Genomic DNA, 27,775 nt, shown 5'->3' on the forward strand with positions numbered 1-27,775 from the left:
GGACAGTGTAACCTCAGGGTTTTAAGAACAGCCCCAAAATTTTTGGGAGCCAATTGGCAAAAGAATTGGAGCAATGGTCACTTCCGCCAGGAGAGGGAACCCTCCTACTGTATGTGGATGACTTGCTTATTGCTACAAAAACTGTTGAGACCTGCCTTGAATGGACAATCAGCTTGTTGAATTTTGTTGGACTAATTGATTATGCAGTGTCTCAACAGAAAGCACAACTTGTGCAGCAGCAAGTAACCTACCTCCGATATGAAGTCTCTGGAGGACAGCAATCTCTGTGAACAGCACGAAAAGAAGCAATCTGCCAGACGCCTAAACCACAGACTGTAAGAGAACTTTGCACTTTCCTTGGGATGACAGGTTGGTGCCGATTGTGGATTTATAACTATGGACTAATAGTAAAACATTTATATTAATTGGTTGCAACTGCCAAAAGTACCTTCCTGATATGGACTCCTGAAGCTGAACAAGCATTCAAGACCTTGAAGTGTGAGCTGATGAGAGCTCCAGCCCTAGGACTCCCCGACGTGAGTAAACCCTTTTGGTTGTTTTCTCATGAGCGACAAGGGATAGCGTTGGGGACCCTGGCACAGCATTTAGGCCCTTATAAGAGGGCAGTACCCTATTTCTCTAAACAGTTGGACACTGTTGATGCCTGATGATTTTTTGTCCTTTCTTTTTATACCCTTTTTTATACATCTTTATACCCTTTATACCCTTGTACCCTTCACAAATACTCCTTGTACCTTAACCCCACCTGATTATAACTCTTAAGGTCTGATATTTAGCTTCGTTTGGGGGTTCTCCAGGGGGGAAGATGAAACATCCATAACTATCTCAAAACTAAAGGCTCCAACCTTGGACGGAGCCTCTTCTCTGGAACATGTTTTTGTAAACTAAGCTGTAGTCTCATTTAAGGGGGGGATAATTAGAATAGGGGGACAATTAATTAATTTGTTTAGTTTTTTATTGGGGGATTTAAAATAGATATGCTAGTTTGTGAAGGTCCATAAATTTGTATACGTGTTGTACACTGGTGTGCTTCTCAGTGTGTTTCCACCTTTGATGAGTGTGCACCTAGGTGTCGCTGTTGAGCAGCTAGCAGAGTAATGAAGGAACCAGTTCTCAGTGGCAAGAAGGAATGACCTTTATTGTTTTGATTTCATCATATATATAGAGTATTCAAAAGTCACCCAGATTGGTTGGTCAGAAGCCTTCCCCCAGGCCTGATTGGCCAGGCTTGCACCATCCAAGTTCTGGGACACTGTTCCAATAACATCCAAACTTTATCTTTATTTATAAAACACAAGAAAAATTCTCATGGGAAAAACCTGTGCTAGCCACACCTAGGATCCTATTAAAACCAAGGTGATACCCCTTTTCCCTGTACTGCTGTGTCGGCTTCATATTTTTGCCAGCTTGATAAGGCATCAGTTCTTGGTGAGCCAGCCAGGAGGGAGGAACCCTAAAATCAAGGTCTGGATCGGGAGACACCCCACTGCACCCTCCACTAGCCGACACTACGGGAGGGAAGCAGCAATCCAGGACTGGGAAAACCAGAGTTTCCAAAAGACCTACCGTAGAAACACAGCAGGAGAGGTGAGATCAAAGGGGAATGGTTTTATTGCTAGCTAGCATTTAGGGGAGATCTCCAGAGGATAGGGCAGGAGTCTGGTCAAGGGGTTTAACAGCCCACTCCGTTCCCACAGGGGGCTGTGAGGAGAGAGGGACTCTTCTCGTTATGACTTACAGGAGCCACACAGGGGCTAAGGGTAGCCTGTGGCTCAGAGGTTGGGGGCATGGGTTCAACTGCCAAAGGTTGGCGGTTCAAACCCCGCCAGGACTCAGTTCTTGTGTGCGTGCTCTTTCAGTCTTTTGCATTCCTTACTCTGCTGTGGCGTGAGAACTGCTGGTTTGATTCTGGCACCAGACTCTGGGCTTAGAGTTTTCTATCCGGTTGTTTCTTTTCCATTTATAAACAAAACATGGGTGGTGTGTCTTCTGCTAATCCAAAAATCCCATGGGATTCCTGTCACGGTCCACTCATAAGCAGACACGTGATGGTTTGTACCAGCTATGATCTCAGAGTGCAAAAAGAAAAGAAAACAGAAAATCCAACAAGTCAAGGGAGTTAAATTTCAATCCAAGGGGGAACTTTATTAATTTGGCCTGTAAAGTGGCCTGCGATAGAGAGAGAAAGAAAGAAAATTGGGAAAAGATAGGGAGGAAAGGGGAGGAAAGGGAAGGAAAGGGGGCTATAGCTACCACCATGGGTCCACACCCGTCCGGCGTCCCTGGCGTCCCGTTCAGTCGGCATTCCTTGGCCTCTGCAAAGATCTATGTGATCTTTCGGTGGGGAAGATCTTCGGAGTTCAGTCACTCCAGAGCTGTCTTTTATGCTTAGTCCATACACCTGGTCCCTTCTTGCGACCCGCCTTTGCTCCCCCTTAATTCTTGTGGAGATATGCCAAACTCCACTTGACAGGGTCAAGGGAGGAGTGTCTGAGGCATGGTCGGCAGGTTTTCCACAATGGGTGTCAGGGCAACAGGTGCAAAACCTTCATCACATACCCACTTTGGCAGGCACAAGGCCTTTGTCCTGTACCAGCTCAGGCAGGTGCAAAGCCTTCGTTCCAAACCACCTTAGGCAGGTACAAAGCATTCGCTCAGTACCAGCTTTGGGTAGGTACAAAGCATTCTCTGCGTAAGTCCTGCACCTGTAATTTCTGATGAGAAATGTTGAGACAGAACTCGATTCTTGGATCGACCCTTACAATTCCCCACTGGGCCTGATCTTAAAACACTGTCCGTCCTAACGGGGAAAGGAACCCCTCTGAACACGGGGGAACTAACTAGGCTCTTGTTATGGGTGTGGCCTGTTTTAAAACTGAGTGAGGGGGGGAAGTAGCCCCGTTTCGGTAGTTTGGAAAACAAATAAATCACAGAATTACTAGGAGAACTTTGGGCCCAGGGCAGGTTTGATGAGTTGAGGTATGCAGAATTGTTTTCTGTATTCCTGAATCAGGAGGAGGCGTACAAAAACTGAAAAAGGGCTGTTTTGAGATGGTTTTACAAAAGAAGAAAAAGGAAATAGATAGAGAAAAGCAGCCTCAAACCAGAGCTGAAGAGATAGACATAACCAACATGGATTTGATAGCGCCTGCCTTATGCGGTGAGGTATCACATCCGCTGCCGCAACAGGGGCCAGCCGGACCGGCGGGGGGAGGTTGGCTCCCTCCCCCGCCGCCACTGCAGCCATCGGCTCCTCCCCTCTGCCGTGTTGATACAGTGCTGGGGATGGGAGATTGGTAGCCACCGGCCCCTCTGCTGCCACTCTCCCCAGACCGCCATGAAGGAGGAGGCGGGGGAGGAGCAGGGGCAGGTAAGTCACCGCCCACCGACCACCCTGAGGGCAGAGGCAGGGGAGGAGCAGGGGCTGGTCCAGGCAGAGAGGGAAGTGCGTCTGCCGCTGTCCCCGGCCTCTTCCAGCCTAGGGAAAGGGGGGGCCCAGAGCGGCATCCGCTCTACCGAACCGTCAGTGCCAGAGCTAAAGGAGAAATAGCCCCAGTCGCAAGCAAGCTGGACGAGTCCAGTGCAGATAGCTCCGAGGAAGAGGAGACCGGGGCCGGGGCCGCAGCCACAGCAGCCAGGGGGCTTACCGGGAAGAAGAGGGGAAAGATAACCCAGGAAGCCATCAGGGTGGCTAGCCTGGTAACTAAACGCATCAGATCTAAGAAGGATGAACCAAGAAAGAATGAGGCTGTCCTAGAAGCACCTTTGAGGCAGGCTGTCAGGAATCACAGTGTGATTTATATCAAAACACTCTTTTCCCTCGGAGAGCTCCAACAATGGAGGGAGCTGGTCGGGAGAGACAGAGAAAACCCAGAAAGGGTAGCCATGCGGTTTGAATTAGCCATCAAGGTGCAAAACCCAGATTGGGGTGATCTGAATGTAATGCTGAATAAATTATTAGATAACACGAAAAAGGAGATGGTCATTAAGGCTGCTATAAATGCTATAGAAACTCAGATTGTGGCTGGTACTCTTCAAGGACCTGTTAATATTTTTCCTCAGATGGATCCAAGGTAGGACCCTAATGTGCCAGAGCAGATGGCCAGGTTAAAACAATATCAAAAGTGGGTGGTCCTTGGGCTAAAATTTTCTATCCCTAAAGCAATGAGTTGGTCCAAATTATATGAAATTAGACAAGATGTAAATGAGACCCCTACAGACTTCCTGAACAGGCTCAAAGAGGCTGCACGGAAATACACAAATTTGGATGTAGATTCTCTGATGCAGCAATCCCACCTAGCCTACATATTTATAGGCCAATCTACAAATGACATAAGGAAAAAGCTGCAAAAAATGGATGAGTATGATCTAAATAAGTTGTTGAATGCAGCCTGGAAAGTGTATCAAAATAGGGATCCAACAGATAAGGATACAGACGATAAGGAAGATAAGGGGAATAAACCCTACCACAAGAAAAAGCATGGTCAGGGAAAGTCATCTAGTAAACAGAAAAAGGGTCCCATTCGCCCTCCTCTAGCCGAAGACTAGTAGTGTGCCAACTGTAAGAAAAAGGGACACTGGAAGAACGAGTGTCCAATGCGGGCAAAACAGACATCCCCAACTCCTGAGTTAGCTGTGAATGGGAATTGACGGGGACCAAAGGCATCATCTACCTCAGCAGAGCCTTTGGTTATAGTTAAGCTGAGGAAAGATGATGTTGAATTTCTGGTTGATACGGGGGCGACATATTCTGTGTTAAATACTTTAAAGGGGAAACTGAGTCAAGATACTGTAGGTGTGATTGGTGCCACAGGGGTAAGTGAAACAAAGCCTTTCTTCCAACCTTTAAAATTTAAACTGGGAAAATATTGGGTGACTCATCAATTTTTATATATGCCAAATTCCCCAAAGCCATTATTGGGCTGAAATTCATTGGAAAAATTTGAAGCAGAAATTAAATTTTCCAAAGAGGAGGGAGTGAAAGTTATAATTCCTGAATCTAAATTTGTCAAAGCAGCTACTATTCTCATACAGGAGTGTTGTGGAGAAATTCCCAAAAAAGTTGAAGATGCTGTCATCCCAATAGTATGGGCCAGTGATTTTCCCCGGAGATCCAAAAGAGCTGAAACCATGAGTATTGCACTCAAAGCTGGAGCAACACCGGTAAGGCAGAAGCAGTACCCTCTGAAATTAGAAAGTCGTAGGGGACTAGCACCTGTAATTGAGAAGTTTCTTAAATTTGGGTTGCTGGTGGATTGTGAATCGAAGTACAACACACCCATCCTGCCAGTAAAGAAGGCTGATGGTAAGATTTACAGATTAGCGCAGGATTTAAAGGCAATCAACAAAATCACAGATGCCATACATTCGGTTGTACCAAACCCCTACACTTTTTGACCACACTGACAAATGAACTAGGGTGGTTCACAGTTTTAGATCTCAAGGATGCCTTTTTCTCTATTCTGATCCACAAAGATAGTCAAGAACTCTTTGCTTTTGAGTGGGAAAATCCCGAGACAGGAAGACTCAACTCACCCAGACAATGCTACCCCAAGGGTTCAAGAATGGCCCAACTATATTTGGACATCAGCTGTCAAAGGAACTAGAGGACTGGAGAAAACAAGAACCAAGAGGAGAAATCCGTCAATATGTTGATGACATCCTGATTGCAGCGAAAACATGAGATAACTGCATCTAGCTCACTGTAAGTCTTTTGAATTTTTTGGGCTTAGGCGGTGTCGGGGTTTGACCCTGACTAAACACCAGGCACTTCGACTCTCTCTTGCTACAGAAAAAAACTGTAAAAATACACACCAATCTTGTGAGTCAAATGAGATAATGAGATAGGACACTGGTAGGAGGACGCACAGAAGAAAAAAAGAGGGCAAACAGGCTCTAACTTAAAGTTGCAAAAGGTGATTTAATTACCTAACAGAGATGGAGGATAAAATGCAAGGCAAAAATAAACTTTTCATACATTATTTTGTTCACTCCCCCCCCCCCTTATAAACCCATTTTTCTTCACCCCCTTTCCTCTTTTTAACCAACAAGCCTGGGTAGGGAGGCAGGGTATGGGGTATTTTCTCAGTCCACATAGCAGGTCCATAAATCTATTCATCACCACAATTCTTCTACTACAAATACTCTTTATCTCTACTTATTTCTCTCTCTCTAGACAGTTTTTTTTCTGCTCTCACCCCCACCCTCTTAAGAAGCAGTCTTTCTGCTCACCCCCCTTCCCTCTTTCTAAACCAGCAACACAGACAGGGGGCAGGTTGAGGGGTTCTCTGGTCAGCCCAATCAGGGAGAGGGGTCCTCTACTTAGCCATGGGGTCCCTCCCACGAGAGACAGTTCTCTGGGAACTTTTTTGGCATGGGTTCAATCTCACTAGCAACATCCCGCCCGAATTCTGCTGCAACATGAGTCTCTTTGTCTATAGGGTGCTGTGCAGACTCTCCCAAGCTGAGGCCAGGCTGCTTCCATCTCAGGAGCAAGGCCTTTCTCTCTTTTGCAAGGCCTTTCAGTTTTAACTCTTAGATGAGACTTCAACTGCATCACAGTTTTTTCCAGGCATCCACCTGCTCTTCTGGCGTGGGCTGTGGGTGAATTTCTGCGCTCCTGTGGACTCCATGGGCTGCAGGGGACCTCCTGCCCCCCCATGGCCTTCACCACGGCTAGCAGAGGGTTTTCAGCTCCAACACTGGAGCACCTCCTCTCCCACCTTCTTCACTGACCTTGGTGTCTCCATGCTGTTCTCCCTTCACATATTTTCACCTCCACCTCCTCTTCCTCCAACTACAAAGAAGTGAAAGAAGTGCGTGCTTGCTTTGTTTTGATTTCTTCTTAAATATGTTTTCACAGAGGCATAACTAGCACCTCTAATTGGCCCAAACTTGGCCAGCAGCATGTCCATCACTCTCAGAGCCATCAGAGATTGGCTCTGCTGGACTTGATGTAATAACTTCCAGAACTTGCACTCAGGACACACAGGAGCTATCTTTGTGCTACTCCCCACCCCTCAGACACCTCCCCAGGCCTACCACAACAGCTTCTGAGGGGTCTAAATTTCTCCTAGATGTCAAAAAATACTTTACTGAAGTTTGGGCCAATCAAAACCACCACAGGCGGATATAGAGTCTCAAAGGAAAAGACACAGGTTGCCAAAGAAACAGTAGTTTACTTGTGACTAGAAATTTTCCGGGGCCGTCGACAACTCAGCAAAGAACGGAAAGAAGCTATCTGCCGACTTCCAGAGCCCCACACTGTAAGAGAGATGCAAGCTTTCCTCGGTATGGTAGGTTGGTGTCGACTTTGGATAGCAAGGTATGGAATACTAGTAAAACCTCTCTATGAGGCCCTTAAGGCAGCTGAAAAAGGAACTATAAACTGGACAGAGAAAGCAAGGGCTGCATTTAAACACCTAAAACACTTATTGATGTCCACTCCAGCTCTGGGGCTGCCAGACCTAACTAAGCCTTTTGAACTTTTTACATACGAGCAGCAGAATGTTGCTCTAGGGGTACTGGCACAGCACCTTGGGGACCAGCGAAGAGCTGTAGCCTATTTTTCAAAACAGCTAGACAATATTAGCCAAGGGTGGCCTGGGTGTCTGAAAGCTGTGGCGGAAACTATCATCCTAATACAGGAAGCTTGTAAATTCACCCTTGGGCAGCACATTGTCATGTATGTACCCCACGCCGTGACCTCCGTGCTGGAGCATAAGGGGAGACACTGGTTATCCCCTAGCAGAATGCTCAAATACCAGTCTGTGTTATTGGAACAGGAGGATGTTACCCTAAAAACAGCATCTCTTGTAAACCCTGCAATGTTTTTTTCATCCACATTATTTGATGACATGCCTGAGCATGACTGTTTCCAGACAATAGAGGAGACCTATTCCAGCAGACCAGACCTGAAGGATGTGCCTCTGGAGAAGCCAGATTGGGAACTTTTTACTGATGGGAACAGTTTCGTAAGAAATGGTAAGCGAATGACAGGCTACGCAGTGACCACCATAGATGAAGTAACTGAGGCAAAGGCCTTGCCTTCAAATGAATCATCACAGAAAGCTGAACTGATTGCACTGACCAGAGCTCTAGAACTGAGTGAGGGAAAGAAGGTAAACATATGGACTGATTGCAAATATGCCTTCAGTGTTGTTCATGCCCACGGAGCTATTTGGAAGGAATGTGGCCTGCTGACTGCTCAAGGTAATGGCATTAAGCATGCAAAACAAATCCTAGCACTTCTGCAGAGCATCTGGAAGCCTACAGAAGGAGCTGACATGCATTGCAGAAGTCATCAAAAGGAGAAGACAACCCCTGAAGTGGGAAATTGCTTTGCTGACGAAATAGCAAGAGGGATAGCAGAAAAAAGCATACTTGCGGTAGTACCACAGAAAGAAGTAGATCTGACAGGGTTTGCTCCAAAATATGATCAGAGGGACCAAAAATTAATTAATTTTCTTAAGGCTGAGATTAAGGAATGTGGGTGGGCTGTTACCCCGATAGGCCAGGTTGTAGTCCCACCCCCACTCCTTCAAGAAATAGCACTAGAGGGAGCATGAGAGTACCCATTGGGGAACAGAAAACCTTTTGAAACATCTGAAGAAAATACTGATAGGGAGAGGGATGACTGATATTGTACAGTCTATAACAAGCAAGTCTGAAACCTGTTGCAAAAACAACCCTGACACAAGCAAGAGAGTAGTGTTAGGAGTGACCAAGGCAGGGCATCTCCCAAGATATTACTGGCAAATAAATTTTGCTGAAATGCCACATAGGAGTGATACAAACATGTACTGGTATTGGTTGATACGTTCAGTGGGTGGCCTGAAGCTTATCCCTGTTGCACCAACACAGCAAAGGAAGTAGTGAAAGCCTCGCTCAACCATATAATTCCAATGTTTGGGGTCCCTTTGGGAATGTCATCAGAGAGGGGACCACATTTTGTTGCAACGGTGATCGGAGAAGTTAGTAGGATTCTGGGACTTACTTGGGACTTGCATATACCATACAGGCCCCAAGCAAGGGGCAAAGTTGAACGTATGAATGAAACACTCCAGGCCCAGATTGGTAAAATCGGCCAAGAAACAACTATGACATGTGTTCAGGTTTTGCCTATAGCCTTACTGAAAGTCTGCATACAACCAAGGCAGAGGGACAAGATAAGTGCCTGTGGCTTCACAGGCCCTTTCTTGAGAACTTTTTCTTTCCCATGCAAAATATGCAAACAATGAGATAATGATTAAACACCTGCTGTTTTTCCTGATCTGTTTTGATTCAAGACAGAGCGTGTTTGAAATTGGGTGTTGTAGGACTTCAGCCAATCACCCTGGGGGGTGGGTGACCACTGTCCAATCCCCCATGGGCTTCTACCATATATAAGGAAAAATTACAACAATAAACTCTTCTTCTGCTGCTTTTCACTGGACTGGGCTCCTGTGAATATTGCTCTGTTCCAGGTACAACAGCCACAAGTGCCTATGAAATCTTATATGGCAGACCATATCAGGTTCTACATATCCCGGGGGAAATTCACATGAGGGGTAAAATTGTTTTACAGAAATACTTAATGGCTTTAAATTCCACTTTGCAGAAGCTCCAGACATTCATTGTGCTGTCCAAACCTATAGGATTGGACACCCCTGCTCACCCATTTCAGCCTGGAGACTGGGTCTACATCAAATGGTGGGACAGTGACCCCTTAAAAGCTAAGTGGAAGGGACCATTTCAAGTCTTGCTGACCACACTCACTGTTGTCAAAGTTGCTGGGAAAGGACTGTAGAACCAATACTCCAGAGTGAAGAAGGCTTCTGCCCCTTAGGCCATCGGGAAAACAGAGACTGGTGCAAATCAGGATAATGTGGTTTAAATTGTTGTTTACATGTCTGTTGTTTGCCCAATTGGTAACCATGACTCAGGGCTCAGCCCAGGAGTTGCACAACACCGTGATCCAAAATATATCCAGAGCTCTTAATATGAGCAATTGCTAGATCTGTACCCAATCACCACCTCTAGATGGGAGTGGTAACCGGCCATTGATTGGTATAGTGATGGAAGAGGAGCATACACAATGGTGACAATGAGTCAGAGTCAATACTACCCTTTTGCCTCCTATACCCCTGAGCAGCCTGATGGAATGTGGGAACTATACAGTTTGCTGTGTGCTCATGAATGCTGCAGGGAAGGCCGTTCTTCCATCATATTGACATAAGACCAACTTCAGGAAAATATTAAACCCAAGGTCTGTGACAAAAATTAGATTGTGGGGTTGGAGATTAGCTCTACCACTTGGGACAGGGGTGTATTGGATATGTGACGATAAGGCCTGGAAAATACTGCCTGTAGATAAAGATCAGGCCTGTGCCCTTGGGGCTGTAATGCCAAATATAACAATATTTGACCTAAATGAAAAACCATATAGGGAGAAGAAAAAATCTCTGTATCCCCGCGTTGAACATCCCACAGTTTTTCATAGTATAGTGAGAGCTCTCCTTCCCTCTTATGGAATAGCTGAACTGGAGAGAGCAATTGTAAACATCTCAAGCGTTATTGAATGTATTGAACAACATACTGCAGATGCAATTATGGCTTTACAGCAAGAAGTCCACAGCCTATTAAGGGAGATGACGCAGCACAGAATAGCTCTCAAATTCCTACTCAGCATGCATGAAGGGGTATGTAATATTGTTAATGCCACCTGTTGTTCCTTTGTGGACCAGGATGGAAGAATTAAGGAAGATTTGGAAGAAATTGGGAAAGGGACTTAAATTCTACATGAAGTGGGTTCCAGAAATTACACCTTGAAATTCAGCTGTATTTCTACACCCTCACTTCATGGTTACCAGACTGGGCCTGGGTAAAAGAAACATTTATAATAGTTGTAATTGTAGCTATTATTTTTGCTACAGCTGGTTGTGTAAGCCGGTGCTGTGGTTAGTGTAGTATAGAGACTAGACAAGCTAAAATCTTGTCTCTAAAAAGGGGGGAAATGATGCCTGATGATTTTTTGTCCTTTCTTTTTATACCCTTTTTTATACATTTTTATACCCTTTCCCTTTCTTTGTACCCTTCACAAACGCTCCTTGTACCTTAGCCCCACGTTTATAACTCTTGTAGTCTGATATTTAGCTTAGTTTACGACTTCTGCAGGGTGGGAAGACTAAATATTCATATTATCTCAGAACTAGAGGCTCCAACCTTGGACGGAGCCTCCTCTCTGGAACATGTTTTTGTAAACTAAGCTGTAGTCTCATTTAAGGGGGGGGATAATTAGAATAGGGGGACAATTACTTCATTTATTAAGTTTCTTATTGGGGATTTTAGGTAAATATCCTAATTTGTGAGGTCCATAAAATTGTATATGTGTTGTACACGGTGTGCTTCTCAGCGTGTTTCCACCTTTGATGAGTGTGCACCTAGGATCCTATTAAAACCAAGGTAATACCCTTTTTCCCTTTACTGCTGTGTCTGCTTCATATTTTTACCAGTGGATAAGGCTTCAATAGTACAATGTTTAATTCTTTTCTCCTTATTTTCCTTCTGTAAAGCTAAAACAAAAGGATTCAAAGGGGTGAAATTAATACCATAATCCTGCTGCCTTTCAGGATGGTTTCTCAAAGTAAAAGACATCATAGCATAAAGAAATTCATCCCATTTTTGTTCTTGATGCAAGAACAACATCAGTTGTAGCAGTGTTATAGTCTAAGGCACAATTTGTGGCTACTTTTTTCCTGACTCACTTTATACAAAGGCCACCATGGATTACAATATTTAATTAAATTCTCCCTGGTAGCTATTCCACCAGGCGGTCCACCAATTCTCCTCCAATGTTTCAATATACATCTACGTGGTGATTTTTTCAAAATACTATCCCTATGGGTCCCTTTAGATTGACCCAAACTCATGATGATAGAATATATAAGTTAATTTCAAAAAAAACCCCAAACAGGTGAAGCGTGGATAGACTCAAAAAGTTATAAAGTAGGTATGCTGCTTATTCCAGCTGGAGGTGCATGGGGGGTAGCCCCTCCAAAAGCATACACACTTCAGCAGCACTTCAGTGGGTTTATATCAGGTTACAGGTTACATATGCATGAAGTTACACAATGCCCCTATACATATTCATTACCTATCCCCGCTTCATATTATAATGAGTTCATAGTTCATTTAAATATGCTTGCGCCTGCGCAGTGCCACTTGATTAATTGAATCGGTGGGCTTGGAGGGTTGTGGGAGGCAGTAACCGGAGTATTCATCAGGATGAACTCTTCACCCTGTCTCCTTGCGCATGTTCCCTGAGTTCCTGGTCCAAGTCCAAACCTTAGAGCTGACTCAAGCCAGTTCTGGGGTGCGAAAGCAGAATATTTGGTCACAGTGGTTAATCTTTATCAATGATCTGGCATTCCTTTTTTATCCTCCTATTCTGTTTGGCAAGTGCAAAAACCATTAAGCGATACATTGTTTTTAGCAAGCAGCTCCTAGTAAATTATTTTCCAACCTCTAGCCCCCTAAATCACAGGTTAAAGAATACCAAAAATCCTTCTCAGTTTCCAAAATACCAAAAAAGCAGGTTCTGAAATACCAAAACAACCAGGTTCCAAAATTCAAAAAACCCCGGGTTTCAAAACAGTAAAAAAACCCCACAGGTTACAAAATACCATGGAACTAGTTTTAAAATACTAGAATATCAAGTTCCAAAATACCAAAGTAACCCAGTTTTAAAATACTGGAATACCAAGGTCCAAAATCCCAGAGTAACTGTTTCAAAGTACCATAATACTAAGTTTCAAAATACCAGAATAATTCCATTTCAATATATCAAGTTCCAAAATACCAGTTTTCAGACATCTTAAATGGTCAGGACTCCCAAACCCAAAAGAATGTCGTCTTATCAAAATGGGATCTTTGCTGTGTCTTACATGAATCCAGGGGAATTTGTGGTCTTCTCTAGGAAAGTTCTGATTCTGACACAAAAATCCAGAGATCCCCCTCCAGCTTCACAGGAAATCAGGCAGTTGTCCCACCTATGCTCACCAGAAATTATACTGAAATTTGCCACATTAAACTTTGTAACACAATTTGAAGCATTAGAAAGCAGGCATTAACTGTGCAGAACACATAGAGGATCTCTCCTTGTTCTGTGTGTGTGAGACTTTACAACATAGTATCTATCTATTATAATCATACATATTCATTAAAATGTCTCTCTTATCTAATACATAAACATCACTTTCCTAAAACTATTTAGCATGTATCTACCTCCTACTGGAAGTCCTTTTATGGTCCTGGAGAGCAATGAAAAGGGATCTCTGGTGGTCATATTCACCGATTACTTTGATATTAAAGATGACCTTTCCTTGAACTTTCTTTTAAAGCATATGCTGTTACTTCTTGTAACATAACTTGCCAAAAATCCACTGTAAGGCTATTTATCTATTTCTCCACTAGTTCCAGCTGCATTTATCATCCTGTGTGCATACATTTACATTCTTTTATCTTTTTTGCCAGTAAAAGCTCTATTCAGCAACCTCAGGGGAGCTGAAAATTTCTATTCCCTATATTATTTATCAAGGGGTCTGCTCAGGATTACATAGAAAGCTCATCACCAAGTTGACCAAACTTACAGGTCCTGAACTGATTTTCACTTGGTTGATAATTCTTAACTAAAATCTCAGAAATTTATCTTTGCAGCATTTTATATGGATCAATAGAGAGGTGCAGATCACTAGAGAATAAATTATTTTAAAAAAAGAATTATCAGTTTGGTTACAGCATAAGTAAACAACTGATTGGAGAAGTGAGACCGCATCTTTGAGATATGATTTTAATTCCTCTACATGGTTCAATATAATAACTAATCATGAAAACTCACCCAAACATTTAGCAGAAATCAGGAATTGAAATTAAAACATACACACATGGCAATCCAAAATGTAATCCCTTATCATTTGCTATTAATAGGAGAAATGATGTTCTGACATTATGGATATAAAGGTTATGTATGTAATTGATTGGAACAGTACACTTTAATTGATTAGATCTTGAGCACATAGTCTTAGCCTGTAATTGTGCAAAGGAACAGCTCCTTGCTTGATGATTTCCAGAATTCACTCCACTGACAGCTCAGCTCCCACTCGCTTTAATCCGGAGCTGAAAAATCATAGCACATAAATAAGTAGAAGAGATCTCTGTATCAATTTGCATACAGAACTGTAATCTTCTTTCCCTGGATTGTCGTATCTGTACTTCTTAAAAAATAATCACATTATTGCTTGTGTCGCAGCCAGGGAGACTTTGTTAATGTCAAGTTAGCACAATTCTCAGCACCTTCCTCAGTCATTTTAAACAGATAGGTGATTTTACAATTTAACACACAGAGCTGAATGAATAAATTAACATTTTCAAGTACTCTGCACTGACATATTCCTATATTTCTATCAGTTCTTCTGTATGTCATAATTTTTGAGGCCTCCCAGTCCTTTTATAATTTGGGATAGAAATTTAATTTTCAAGCATTAAAGTAAAATCCTTATCGTTTCAATGACTCCTGGACTGTCTTGGTTTGAAAACAAACCAGTGGGAGATCACAAGTCAAGATTGAAATTAAAAATAAGTGAAATAATACAAGGAAAAGCACTGACAAAGTCAGATACAACCTGACACCCTGTTAGGGTGGTAGTAGCAGTCCAACTGAAGTAGTCCAGTTGAAGCGGTGATCCTGTGAAGGTCTAGTCTCCAGCTGAAGATCCAGTGGTAGCTCTTGTCCTCTGGGAACCCAGTAGACAGGGCTAGCTCAGGCAGTTCCAAGGCCAGGTTATATCAGGTGGGAACACCTGTCTCCTCCCTCCTGGGCAGAGCATCCCACAATGGGATGAGATAAATCCATGAGTCATGCGGTGGGTCCCTGATGGCCCATTGTCTGTCATCCGGGGTGGGTCATTAGCAGGTGATAACAGCTAAGGGATGGCCCGTTGCCTGTCATCTGGGGTGGGTCATTAGCAGGTGATAACGGCTAATGGCCCACAGCTGGTGGTAATAGACTACTTAAATACATCTATATTGCAACCTAGGACATGGACAAAAGGCTTTAAGAAAACTATGGAATATCTCAGTATGAGAGTCTACATAACTTCCTGGTGGTTTTGTAGCACTCAAAGGCCCAGTAACCGAAGGGGGGGGAGCCCATAAAGCTCCTCTTCTCCCCAAATTTACCATCTGAAGTGTCCCATGTACTTTTTCCACCACAGAGTCAAGGCCCAAGTGATTTAAGGTAAAATAGAAATTATTAATTTAAAAGAACTAGAAGCTAGATAATAATAATAATAACTTTTGAACTGATTTAGAAGGCCAGAGATTGGATAATGATTTACTAAGATTTGCCTGCTGAAGACAATTTATTATTCGCTTAATGATTTTGTGCCTACCTAGTATCGGGGAGGATAGCAAGAAAAGAGCCAAATAATTGAGAAAAACTACTGAGTGTAACCGAGCATCCTGCCCTTCGACCCCAGAACTGGTACAAGTTGGCTCTCAGGCTTGGACTTGGACCAAGAACCAAGGGAGCATGCGCAAGGGAACAGGGTGAAGAATTCATCATGAGGAAGACTACCGATTTTGCCCTCATTAATCATTTGGGACACTTGCTCACAATTAATCTGAGACACTGCACTTGCGCGAGCATAATTAAATGAACTTTGAACTCATTATAATACGAAGCGGGGATAGGTAATGAATATGTATAGGGGCTTTGTCTAACTTTATGCATATGTAACCTGTAGCCTAATATAAACCAAGTGAAGTGCTGCTGAGGGTGTGCATGCTTTTGGAGGGTCTACCCCCCATGCACCCCAGCTGGAATAAACACATACCTACTTCATAACTATCTGAGTTGTGGAGTCAATTCCGTGCTTCATTTGGCACCCCAGGTGGACAAGGTTTGCCTGGCTGCAGGATCGACTGAGGGACTGACATCCTAGGCGCGCCCCGGGATTTTCCTGGAGGACCTCCGCTCCTCAGCCGCTCACTGCGGGGGCAAACAACGACCATCTGATATGGCGGAGAAACAGTATGTGTTTTGGGTATAGGGAAGCCTGTAAGTCGTATACGCGTGGCTAGGGCTGCTGGTAAGACACAGAGAGACGTCCTGTGTGCAGCGTCGTCCCTGAGTGGTGAGCTTGCAAGCGACCATCTAGGGCTGGCTAGGGGAACGAGAATCGGCGAGGTAATTCGTCGTCCTTAGCTGGCAGGGGGGATTCGCTGACCGATAGAGTGGCAGCGAGCGATCCTGGTGGCAGATCGAGTGGATCCCTAAGGAAACTAGTTTGAAAGAGAACTAGTTTGAAGTGTTGTTAACACCGGTGTTGTGTATGTGTGTATGTGGTGCAGATTAGTCTGCACGAGCAAGTGAGAAATTGGTTGATGAAGTGTGAGGCAAGTGGTTTAACAGGAATGAATATTTGGGTATGGTTGTGAATTATTAGCTTTGGTATATGAGTGTGGGTTTTTGGAATTTTTGTTGTAATTTGTTGTTGTGGTCGTTAAAAGTGTTTGTTGTGTTGTATTAAGTGTTTATTGTTGTGTTAGGGTGAGTGAGTGTATGCAGTTGTTTGAAATTGTAGTGGTAAGTGAATAAAGGAAAACTTTATACCGCGACCAGTTAAAGACACTGGTTTTTTCGGTGGCTACATCAAAAGAGCATAGCCCCAGACAGCAGCTCTGCCACAGTATGATTAATAGGTTTTAACACGGTGTCAGGTTTGCAGGCTTGCGGAGTTAAGAGATACTATTTTTTTATCGACCTGTCAGAAAACAACTGGGCAGGTTGTAAAGAGAATAAGTTGGAGCATAATAAAAGTTTTGTGTGGACAAAAACACCAAGTTCCTTCTTAGCAGTGTAATTTTAGAAAAATATTGGGAATATTGAGTTAATTTACTTAGTGAAAATAGGAGCATATAAAGAGTGGTTGTTTTTATTTTTTTTCTTTCTCCTTCTTCCCTCTCAGTAATTAATCTTGATTTTTATTTTTTTTCTCTCTCTCATAGCAGCTTGGTTTTGAGTGAAATAAATGAGATGCTTGTCTGATGCCAAAAATACCTTTTTGTTTTGAATGTAAAAATAATTACTGTAAGGTTTGGGCATTGTGTGAGTGTGCTGCATGTCACAAAAAGTGGTATTGCGTTTTTCATTTGAGATCAAAGTGGTGTCCAGCGTGTGAGGATTCTGAAATTCAAGCTCGATATAGAATAGCTGAAATAAAAAGCGTAGATCTTAACAAAAGAGACGCACTTACTATTGTGACAGAGTGGTCAGAAGCAGCTGTTATTGCCTTGGTGTGTGGAAAGAGTTATTTAGTTCCTGAAACCTGGTCAGTGCAGGAGGAAAATCGGAAAAAAAAACAAAAAAAACCCCCCAGTAAGTCAGTGTGAAAAGAGGTTTGCCTAGAAAAGAGATTAATCCAGAGAATAAAGTAGATAAGATGGGAACTGGGCAAAGCAAAGAAGTTCCTAGAACAACTCCACTTAGCTGTGTTTTAGCACATTCAAAGAAAATTGCAGGGAGCAGAAGTATAGAAGATAAAAGAACTCTTATTAAATTTTTAACTTAGTAGTGGCCTTTGTACAAGCTAGATGACAGAATTAGATGGCCTCCACATGGGTTTTTAGAATATACCACACTATTATAGTTAATGTTGTTTTTTTAAAAGAAAACAGAACAACCAGCAAAGAAGATGAGGCCGAGGAAGAGTCATCGTACACGTGAAAGAAGACTGAAGAAGACCAAAGGACTCCACCCTAGCAGATCCACTGGTTATAATGAAGCTAGGGGAAAAAGAAAAAGAAATAGAATTTTTGGTGGACACGGGGGCAACATACTCGGTTTTAAATAAAGCTTTAATGCCGTTGGGGGATGATTATATCATGGTTCAAGGGGCAACTGGCCAATCTGAAAAAGCATATTTTTGCAAACCTTTAAAGTATAAACTGGGAAAGCAATGGGGTATTCACAAGTATTTGTACATGCCCAGATCTCCAAAAGCCCTTTTGGGCAGAGATCTGTTGGAACAGTTACAAGCAACCATTTCATTCAAAAATGGGGAAATTACTCTGGAAGTAAATGATCAACAATATGTTGAGGTACTAAGTTTAATGCTAACAACCACAGAGGCTGAGAGAGAAATTAGTGAAGAAATTATGAATCAAGTGTTCCCTGGGGTATGGGCAACAAACGTACCTGGAAGAGCTAAAAATGCACCCCCGATACAAATTAAATTGAAAGAAGGGAAACAACCAGTCAGAGTTAAACAATACCCCCTTAAGAAAAAAGACAAGGAAGGAATTAGCTAAGTGATTGAAAACTTTTTACAGTTAGGGCTATTGAGAGAGTGCAAATCTGAATTCAACATCCCCATTTTACCAGTCCGCAAACCTGATGGGTCATATCGGGTGGTACAAGATTTAAGGGCAGTAAACAAAATAACTGAGGACCTCTATCCTGTGGTGTCAAATCCCTACACACTACTAACTGAGCTAACACCTGAACTAACCTGGTTCACTGTTTTAGATTTGAAAGATGCCTTCTTTTGTCTCCCTCTCCATGAAGCCAGCCTGAAAATATTCGCGTTCGAATGGGAAAATCCCAAAAGCGGACGCAAAACTCAGCTCACTTGGACGGTGTTGCCTCAAGGATTCAAGAACAGTCCCACCCAATTTGGGGACACACTAGCAAAAGACCTGGAATCCTGGGAAGCCCCCTCTGAAGAAGGGAAGCTATTGCAATATGTTGATGACATCTTGATAGCTACCCGGACAGAAGAAGCCTGTGTACTCTGGACAGTAAGTTTACTAAATTTCCTGGGGCTCCAAGGGTACAAGGTGTCCAAGAAAAAGGCTCAAGTAGTAAAACCAAAAGTAATTTATTTGGGCTATGAAATCAGTGTTGGGCAGCGAACTTTGGGACAAGAGCGGAAAGAGGCCATTTGCCAAACCCCGAAACCCCGAACTGTAAAGGAGCTACGGACTTTCCTGAGGATGATGGGATGGTGCAGGCTTTGGATCCTTAGTTATGGGGTCCTTGTAAAACCTTTGTATGAGCTCATCAAAAAGGAAAGCAGAGATCTTCAATGGATGAAAGAGGCCACGAGGGCCTTCAGACAACTGAAGAATGCCCTGATGTCAGCTCCAGCTTTGGGACTTCCAGATGTGAGTAAACCATTCTTTCTGTTTTCTCATGAAAAACAGGGGATTGCCCTGGGAATACTAGCACAAGACCTGGGCCCATATCGACGGGCAGTTGCTTATCTGTCTAAGCAACTAGATGCAGCAGCCAAAGGGTGGCCAGGGTGCCTCAGGGCTGTCGCAGCAGTCGTGCTAAACATCCAAGAGGCACACAAGTTTACCTTGGGCCAGAAAATGACTGTGCTAGTGTCCCATACAGTGTCTGCAGTGTTGGAAGTGAAAGGCGGACACTGGCTTTCCCCACAGAGGTTCCTGAAATACCAAGCCATCATGGTAGAACAGGACGATGTGGAAATAGTGGTCACTGACATTGTCAACCCAGCTTCTTTCCTCAGTGGAAACAATGGGGAGCAGGTGCACCACGACTGCCTGGAAACTATTGAAGCCACATACTCCAGTCGTCCAGATCTGAAGGATACACCTTTGGATGATGCAGAGACCTGGTTTACCAATGGAAGAAGCTATGACATCAGTGGAAAGTGACATGCAGGGTATGCAGTCACCACCAGCAAAAAGGTAATAGAATCTGGATCCCTACCAATAAACACTTCTGCCCAGAAAGCTGAAATAATTGCTTTAACCTGTGCTTTGGAAATAGCCAAAGGGAAAAAGATAAACATTTATACAGACTCAAAGTATGCATTTGGAGTTGTACATGCACACGGAGCCATTTGGAAGGAAAGAGGACTGTTGAACTCACAAGGAAAAAACATTAAACATGCACAAGAGATAACCCAGCTGTTGGAAGCAGTCCAGCTACCTGAAAAAGTAGCAATCATGCACATTAAGGCACACCAGAAAGTGAACTCAGAATTGGAAGAAGGAAATGATCTGGCGGACAGAGAGGCAAAAGAAACAGCGAAAGGTGAGGTGACATCTGAAGGGGTTTTAATTCTAGATGGCCAAATCTCCCTAGAAGGTAAGCAACCTATAACAAAGAGGACAAAAAACTAATCGAAGATCAGAATGGGTCATATAATGAAGAGAGTTGGGCTATTACTGAACAGGGGAGGTTGGTCATTCCCTCTCATTTAGTGTGGGCACTAGTAAGAACAGAACACCAAAAGACACATTGGGGAATAGATGCCCTGCACAAATATTTAATTGAAAGAATTATTGCCAGAAATTTATATGCTACCATCACACAGGAAACCTGACAGTGTGACCTTTGCCTCCAGACTAGCCCTAAAAATATCCCCAAACCAAAATTGGGCCAAATTGGGAAAGGGAATGGGCCTGGACAGCAGTGGCAAATTGATTTTTTGGAACTCCCAAGAAAAGGGGGGTATCGGTACTTGTTGGTATTAACAGATACCTTTTCAGGATGGCCAGAAGCCTTTCCCACTAGAACTGTCAAAGCCCGAGAGGTAACCAAGGTATTGCTACAAGAAATAATACCACGCTTCGGAGTTCCAGCCACAATATCCTCAGATAGAGGACTGCCGAGAAACGGAGGCTTGACAATCCAATATGGGTTTACTACAAGCTTCAGTTTATTGATCTACAGTATACAGTTTTATAGTGTAGTTAACTAGATCATGCATATTCTGTAATCGTACAATATTATTGGTTATATACTTCCACGCCCTAAGTTTGGCTACTTGCCTTAAACATAGATACATGTTATCTATAATGCCTGATTTCTGCATTCTTGTTAGCAATTACTGCATTCTCGACGGCTCCCACAACCTCTATGTTGCAGCAAGGTCAAGGTGACCTAGATCGCTGATTGGACACAGGCATCTAATTAATAGTTGGCTGAATATGGCTATTGTTAAGAAGCAGCTTGTTAAGAAGCAATTTGTCTACGTCAGCATGCCCTTTCTCTACAAGCCTGCTTTCCACAATTCCCCTGTTTTCTTTACGCGTTTGTGCAAGCCAAAGCTGATTCACCGTCTGTGATAATGATTTTTTCAAGCATTGCAAAGCACAAGGTAGAATAACAGCTATGCCAACAAGGACAAGTAAAATCACTAATCCTACTTGCAAGATATAGCGAAGCCATCCTGTTATACCCCAGTCGCCCCATGGAATTCCGAATAGGCCATCGCCCTTTTGCACTGTTATCTTTGCTGTATGCTCCTTAAGCCATTGAAGTTTTTTATGTATTGACTCACCATGATTGCTAAGGTTGAAACAGCACATACCATCAAATTCATCACAGCCGTGCCCCTGAGCAAGCAGCAGAAAATCTATGGCAGCATGATTCTGCAGTATGGAATGCCTTAAGCTATCCATGTCTGCGGATAGCTTTTCTATTATTTCTGTAGTAACATTTGACTGCTTGCTTACCCAGCAGGCCAATCTCCCTATGGTTTTTAATGCATGTGCAGTGCCCACGTGTGGTAAAAGGGAAGCAAAAACCCGAGACGGTTTATTCCATAGGCCTACTTCATCATTGCAGTCTGCATCCAAAGTAAGACTGCGTCTCTTTCTGGACCGCATTAAATTGGCTGCAGTGGTTTTATTCATGGCAAGTAAAGTGAGTTTGCCCAAATAACATGGTCCCCCATGAGCACCTTTCGGGACTCCCTGCCATGCACGGTCTCCACAAATGAGAAATACACCTGATGGAAGGGCAAGGGCACTTTTATTGGCCCAAATTTGTACATGACCACTGCCCCAGCCATAACTTCCATGTGGACCACATTGGGCAGAGATGTTAGCATATTCTGCCGTATGGGGAGTCAACCAGGTGCTGTTAGGAACCACTATGGGGCTACCAAAACTTATGCAGGCTGTTTCATTGCCACTTGCATTAAGAGCTCGGCTCCCCAAGAGATCCAGCTCCTGAGGATCCCATGGCAATGAGGTATTGAGACCCGACAACAAGAGAGCAGTGCAATGGCTAACCTTGGCAGCTCGTGAGCAGTTGTTAGTTGAAAACCGTGCAAAGCTAGTATTATCAAAGCCTGGGATACCAAGTAAGCATGTGCGAAAAGGGTCAGTGGCTGATGCAAGCGCAAGGCAAAAAGCACTAGTACGTGTTTGATCTGCCCAGGTGACCCACAAATTTTTCCTGGGCTCAATTGAATGGAGGGGATTATTGGCGTTTGCATCGGTAGCATCTGCCAGAACAACTCCTAACATGCACAGTATGTACAGGAGCAAAACGCCTTTTAGTGCGTTCCCATTCATATTCTCTGATAACCCAATACTTTGGGATCCTTTCTAAAGCCTGATCGGTGCACACTGCTCTCAAAATTTGAGACCCAGAGTTTGATGTTGCCCAATTTACTGCATCTTGGGCCTCCCAACGTAACCAGGCTATAAATTTTTGCTCTTCAGATTCAAATAATTGCAAACCTTGCCAATCAGGCAGCCCTATAAATGCGGCTAAAGCTTGTTGCAGCCCGTTATGTGCAAAATCAATTTGAGTTATGCGTGTATTAATGCAAGCCAAGCAACAAGTATTATACACTTCTTGATGGACCCACCAGCGTTTCTTACAAATACCACACTTAATAAGTAACCATGCCTGACACCACAGCTTAGCACAATTTCTACAAGGGTATCTATTTAGGTAAGGGGGTACAGAGCCTAATCTATTTATAATATCTCTTAATTCTAATAAAGTTTGCCAACGCTCGACTGGAACCCCAGCTCGCCGCAAGATAGGATCAAGAGCACAATGTAGAAGCCGGATCAGTTGTGGTGTTTCATCGATCGGCGGTATCGGGGGCACCTGTAGCCGTGCCAGGTTGATCAAGTGCAGGCTTCACCCAGCGGCTAGGAACCCAAAGGGGGCCTGTGGAGGAAGATACACAAAAATAACCTCTGCCAGAATATATGACCTCTACTGGACCCTCCCAGATGCCTGTTTTGGGGTCCTTATATAGGACCTTCATGCGTGGTACCGGTGGCTGTGCCACTCCCTTGTGATGAATTAAGATAGGTGGTAAATCCTGATCTCCAAATATACACAGATGATTTAGTACAAACAGGGTTTTAGAAAGCCTTTCTCTACTATCTGAGACCTCCTTATGTTTTGCCAGGTAACCCTTTATTGTTGCATTTGCTCGTTCTACCATTGCCTGCCCCGTTGGGGAGTGAGGAATTCCTGTAGTATGTTTTATATCCCAAAGTTGCATGTATTTTTTCACCAAGGCACTACAATAAGCTGGTCCATTGTCTGTTTTGATAGCTTTGGGTTTGCCCAATACGGCAAAGCAACTAGTAAGGTGCCTTATAACATCCGGGGCTCTTTCGCCAGGCTGTAATGTTGCCCATATCATGTGGCTGTATGTGTCAATGCAAACATGGACATATTTTAATCTACCAAATTCAGGGAAATGTGTTACATCCATCTGCCATAACTCATTAGCTTGTAACCCCTTGGGGTTCACTCCCATACCCAAACCAACACCCTGGTTATGAAAACTACAAATAGGGCAGGCCCGCACTATGGCCCTGGCTTCTGCCAGTGGAATTCCAAAACCCTTATGGAGACCCCTTGCATTTTGATGAAAGTTCATGTGTGCGTGGCGGGCCCTCTCAAAGGAAGACACTGGAGCTTCCGCCACCGCTACCAATCGGTCCGCTCTGGCATTGCCTTCTCCAAGGCCCTCTGACCATTGATGACTTCTTATATGCAACACGGCAGATGGGTCAGTCCTTTGGCCAATGGTGCATTTAAGCACCATCAATAGTTCCGCTAGTCAGCATTTTTGCACATCCTTAACCATTGCTTCCTCAATTCTGTTAACAATGTCTGCGACATAGAGAGAATCTGTGACTATGTTAACAGGTTGGTCTATCCAGTTGGTGAAGACCCAGACCACTGCTGATAGTTCCAAGGTCTGTAAAGAGTCCTCCGGTGTTGCAGGAATAATTTTGTGTCGCCATTGCTTCTCCTCCATCCACGTCGCAGCAGCTTTACGGGAGCGTTTGCCAGCATCTGTATAAACAGTCACTGCTCCTGAAAGCGGAGAGGATGACCGCAATGGCTTTATTAGCCATCGGTGATTAGACATCCATGCCAGCGTAGAAGGCTGGAGAGGTCGGATACTGATGAGTGTTCCCTCTTCCAGCAACACTGCCTGAAGTTCCATAGAATTTTGTAAATACCATTTCAGGTCATCCAGCTTCAGTGGTACCTGTATTTCCCCTGGCGATGTTCCTTGGATCTCCCTTATCCTTTGGCGGCTGCGTTTGATAAGATTTGCCATTGTAATTATGTTTTCCTGAATCGTTTTTTGCGGTTGAAGGGGTGGTGCTAACCATTCCAGCACCAAAACATTGTAATCCTCATTTGTGGTGGGGGTATTTTCCCCCGTTTTCTTTTTATGCTGAGTGATGGCACCCAAAAGGTACTGAGAGCCAATTAACACAGTGATATTCAGTGGCACATCAAGTAGACGACGAGATGTATGATTTTGTACAACACGTTCTGAGATAGTCCGGATCGCTGCCTGCTGTGCTGTAGACAGGGTGACTTTTGTAGCTGGCTCAGTGCCTTTCAGTAGAGGCTGCAGGACATTTAACAGTTCATTAGGAATACCAATGACAGGACGAAGCCATTGTAAGTCACCCATCAGTTTCTGAGCATCATGTAGGGTTTGGATGTTTGTGTGAATTTGCAGTTTTTGAGGACGAACCTGATGGCCTGTTATTATCCAACCCAAATATCGCCATGGTGATGTGTTCTGTACCTTTTCAGGGGCGATTGTAAGGCCCTGAGCATGCAAGTGATGAGTCAGGGTATGTAACTGATTTGCGGTAAAAGGTGCACTCTGCGCCAGTAATATATCATCCATGTAGTGATAGATGATTACTTCTGGCCAGGCCGTCCGAAGAGGCCTGAGAGCAGCATCCACATAGAGTTGACAAAGTGTCGGTGAGTTCCGCATTCCCTGTGGTAATACAGTCCATTCAAAACGTGCAGATGCCTCACGGTTAATTGAGGGCAGCGTAAAAGCAAAACGCTGCATGTCGTCTGGATGTAGTTCAATGGTGAAAAAACAGTCTTTTAAGTCCACAACAAGTAGAAACCATTCATCTGGTAGCATGCTGGGATTGGGGAGCCCTGGTTGTAAGGCTCCCATAGGTTGCATTTGTTCATTTACAGCACGCAGATCATGGAGCAGTCTATATTTTCCAGATTTTTTCTTTATAACAAAAATTGGAGTATTCCATGGACTAGTAGATAAACGCAAGTGTCCCTGTTGGAATTGTTCTTGTATCAAGGAGTGTGCTTTTTCCAGACTTTCCTTTTTCAGAGGCCATTGCTCCATCCATATGGGTTCATTTGTAATCCAGGTGAGATGGATGGGGAAAGTCCATGCAATGGCCCCCTCTAGAAATGCGATTCCGATGTTAATACAACTCCCATTTGGGCCAAAACATCACGGCCTACTAAAGCATTTACTCCTGGGGGAAGTGGTAACAACTGTACCATACAGTCCACAACTTTGTCATCAATGGTAATTTTTAAACATGGTGACCGACGAGCCATGGTGATACCTCCTACACCAGAAACAGTAGCTCCAGATGCATATGCTGGCCAGTGAGCAGGCCATTTGTTTTCATCCACTACCGTGACATCAGCTCCAGTATCCAAAAGTGCTGTTAATTGTATCCGATGGCCAGAATATTCCAAAGATATCCGTTTTTGTGGACGTTGCCTCAAATCCACTGTTAGCATAACCGCAGGGCCTGTGGAGCCAAAACCTCCTGCTCCTCAATGAGGCCGGTCAGATGGACTTTGGAGCAACTGTGGTATAGGCACAAGTTGAGCAATTTTAGATCCAGCAGGAATATGAATAGGTGGATGAAATGTCCGAGCCATAATGTCAATTGTACCCTGAAAATCAGCATTGATTAATCCAGTTAAAATGTCCAGTCCTTTCATGGTTGCAGATGAACGCCCGATCAAAAGAGCACCCACAGGTTGCCCTCTGATTATAATTGGTCCTGTAATTCCAGTCGGTATCCGCTTGGGGGAGTTATCCACCAAGGTAACGTCTACTGCGGTTGCCAGGTCCACCCCGAGGCTCCCGACGGTGGCTGGTTGCCAGGTAACTGGCTGTAAGGAGGCTGGAGTGGTTGGTTGTAAGGCGGCTGAAATTGGGCAGGCGCAATTTGTGTCATAGCGCGGGCCCCTTTTGCGCTCTGATTCCCGTTTCCCTGGAATCTCCGACAAGCTGCAGAGCTGTGTGACGGGGTCTGGCAATGAGAACACCATACTGCTCCAGCAGAGCAGTTTCGCCGTAAGTGCCCTGGCTGTCCACAGTGAAAACAATGGAGCTTTGTCTTTCGAGTTGCTGGAGGTGGCCTTGGCTGTCGGAGGGGTGCGAGTGCGGCAAGAACTTGACTATAAGAAGTTTCTGCCTGTGCTTTCAAGCCCTTTCCTAGTTCCTCAATAGCACCAACTAACATAGCCTGATTGCCTGTGGGAATCATAGTAGCCCTTTCTAAAAGTTCCTCTATAGACCAATTCCCTGACAAAGTCATTATAAGGTTTCGGATTGAAGCATTCCCATTCTGTAATATACACTGCTTTAATATAGCCCCCTGCATGTACTCAGCTGTCCCTGCTGCTTTGATTGCTGCTGATACCTTATCTACAAAGGACCCCAGCGGCTCATCCCATCCCTGTTTTATAGACATGTAGGACGGAAGACCACCAGGTACCTTTAACTTATCCAAAGCTCGTCGAGCCAAATCCATAGATTCTCTAATCCTTTCTGGTCCCACGAATGCCTGAGCCTCACTTCTTAGATAAGGACCTAACCCCATCAATTCATCCAGAGTAACTCCATATAGTGGGTCACCTTGTTGGCAATCTAGACCCACCGACTCCTGGCAGAATGCCTGCCAATGAGCATTGAACAGCAATTGTTGATGTTAAGTATCAATTTAATAATGCTTTTAATATCACAGGGGAGCAGAAGTCCTGACCCCCAGATATAATCTAACATTTGTTTACTGGGTTCCCCCGTAACTCCAAACTCACTAACAGTAGCTTGTAACTGTGATAATAATTTCCAATCAAAAGGTGAAATACTAGCAGTAAACCCCCCCCGGCATTTGGTTCGAAAACTATTGGGAATGCACTCAGCATGTCAGTCGCAGCCTCTAACTCCCCCTCCTGTGCCGCCTGTGCAGCAATCTGCTTCCACATAGCTTCACGCCGAGTTACAGACCCCGGCGCGACACCACCGGGAGCGGCCAGACTCCCAGTAGGTGGAAGACTGGGGCTCCGCAAGCCGGGTGACTGAAAAACTGCCTTGTGAGATACTGGGTCAGAAGACTCGATCGGAGCGGAAGGCTTGACCGCATCCTCAGAGGGCTCAGCAAATGGATTAGTAGGGGGAATATGTACTGTGTTTGTTAATGGGGGGAGCGGCCACGGCCGCTCTTCAGGGGATGAGGAAGGTGGTCCCAAGCATTCAGCAGCTGCTTTAGCTGCTTTCTGTTCTGCGTGATATTGATCAAGAGCAGTACTAACTATCTTCCATGTTTTACCTAGTTTTTTCCCCAGTTTCTCATCATCACACATAGCATCTCTCACCTT

General features: G+C 44.1%; 1 long non-coding RNA gene and 1 pseudogene across 1 annotated transcript in view; both read right to left on the reverse strand.

Annotated features, from left to right (window-relative positions):
- Window positions 1-27,775, reverse strand: part of LOC146425341 (uncharacterized) — a 413,168-nt gene that overhangs the window by 177,724 nt on the left and 207,669 nt on the right. The gene's annotated exons all lie outside the window — the stretch shown is intronic.
- LOC146425345 (endogenous retrovirus group K member 5 Gag polyprotein-like) lies at window positions 25,977-27,382 on the reverse strand (annotated as a pseudogene).

Source organism: Lichenostomus cassidix, chromosome W (genome assembly GCF_008360975.1).
Source record: "Lichenostomus cassidix isolate B80296 chromosome W, HeHo_3.0, whole genome shotgun sequence".
NCBI lineage: Eukaryota > Metazoa > Chordata > Aves > Passeriformes > Meliphagidae > Lichenostomus > Lichenostomus cassidix.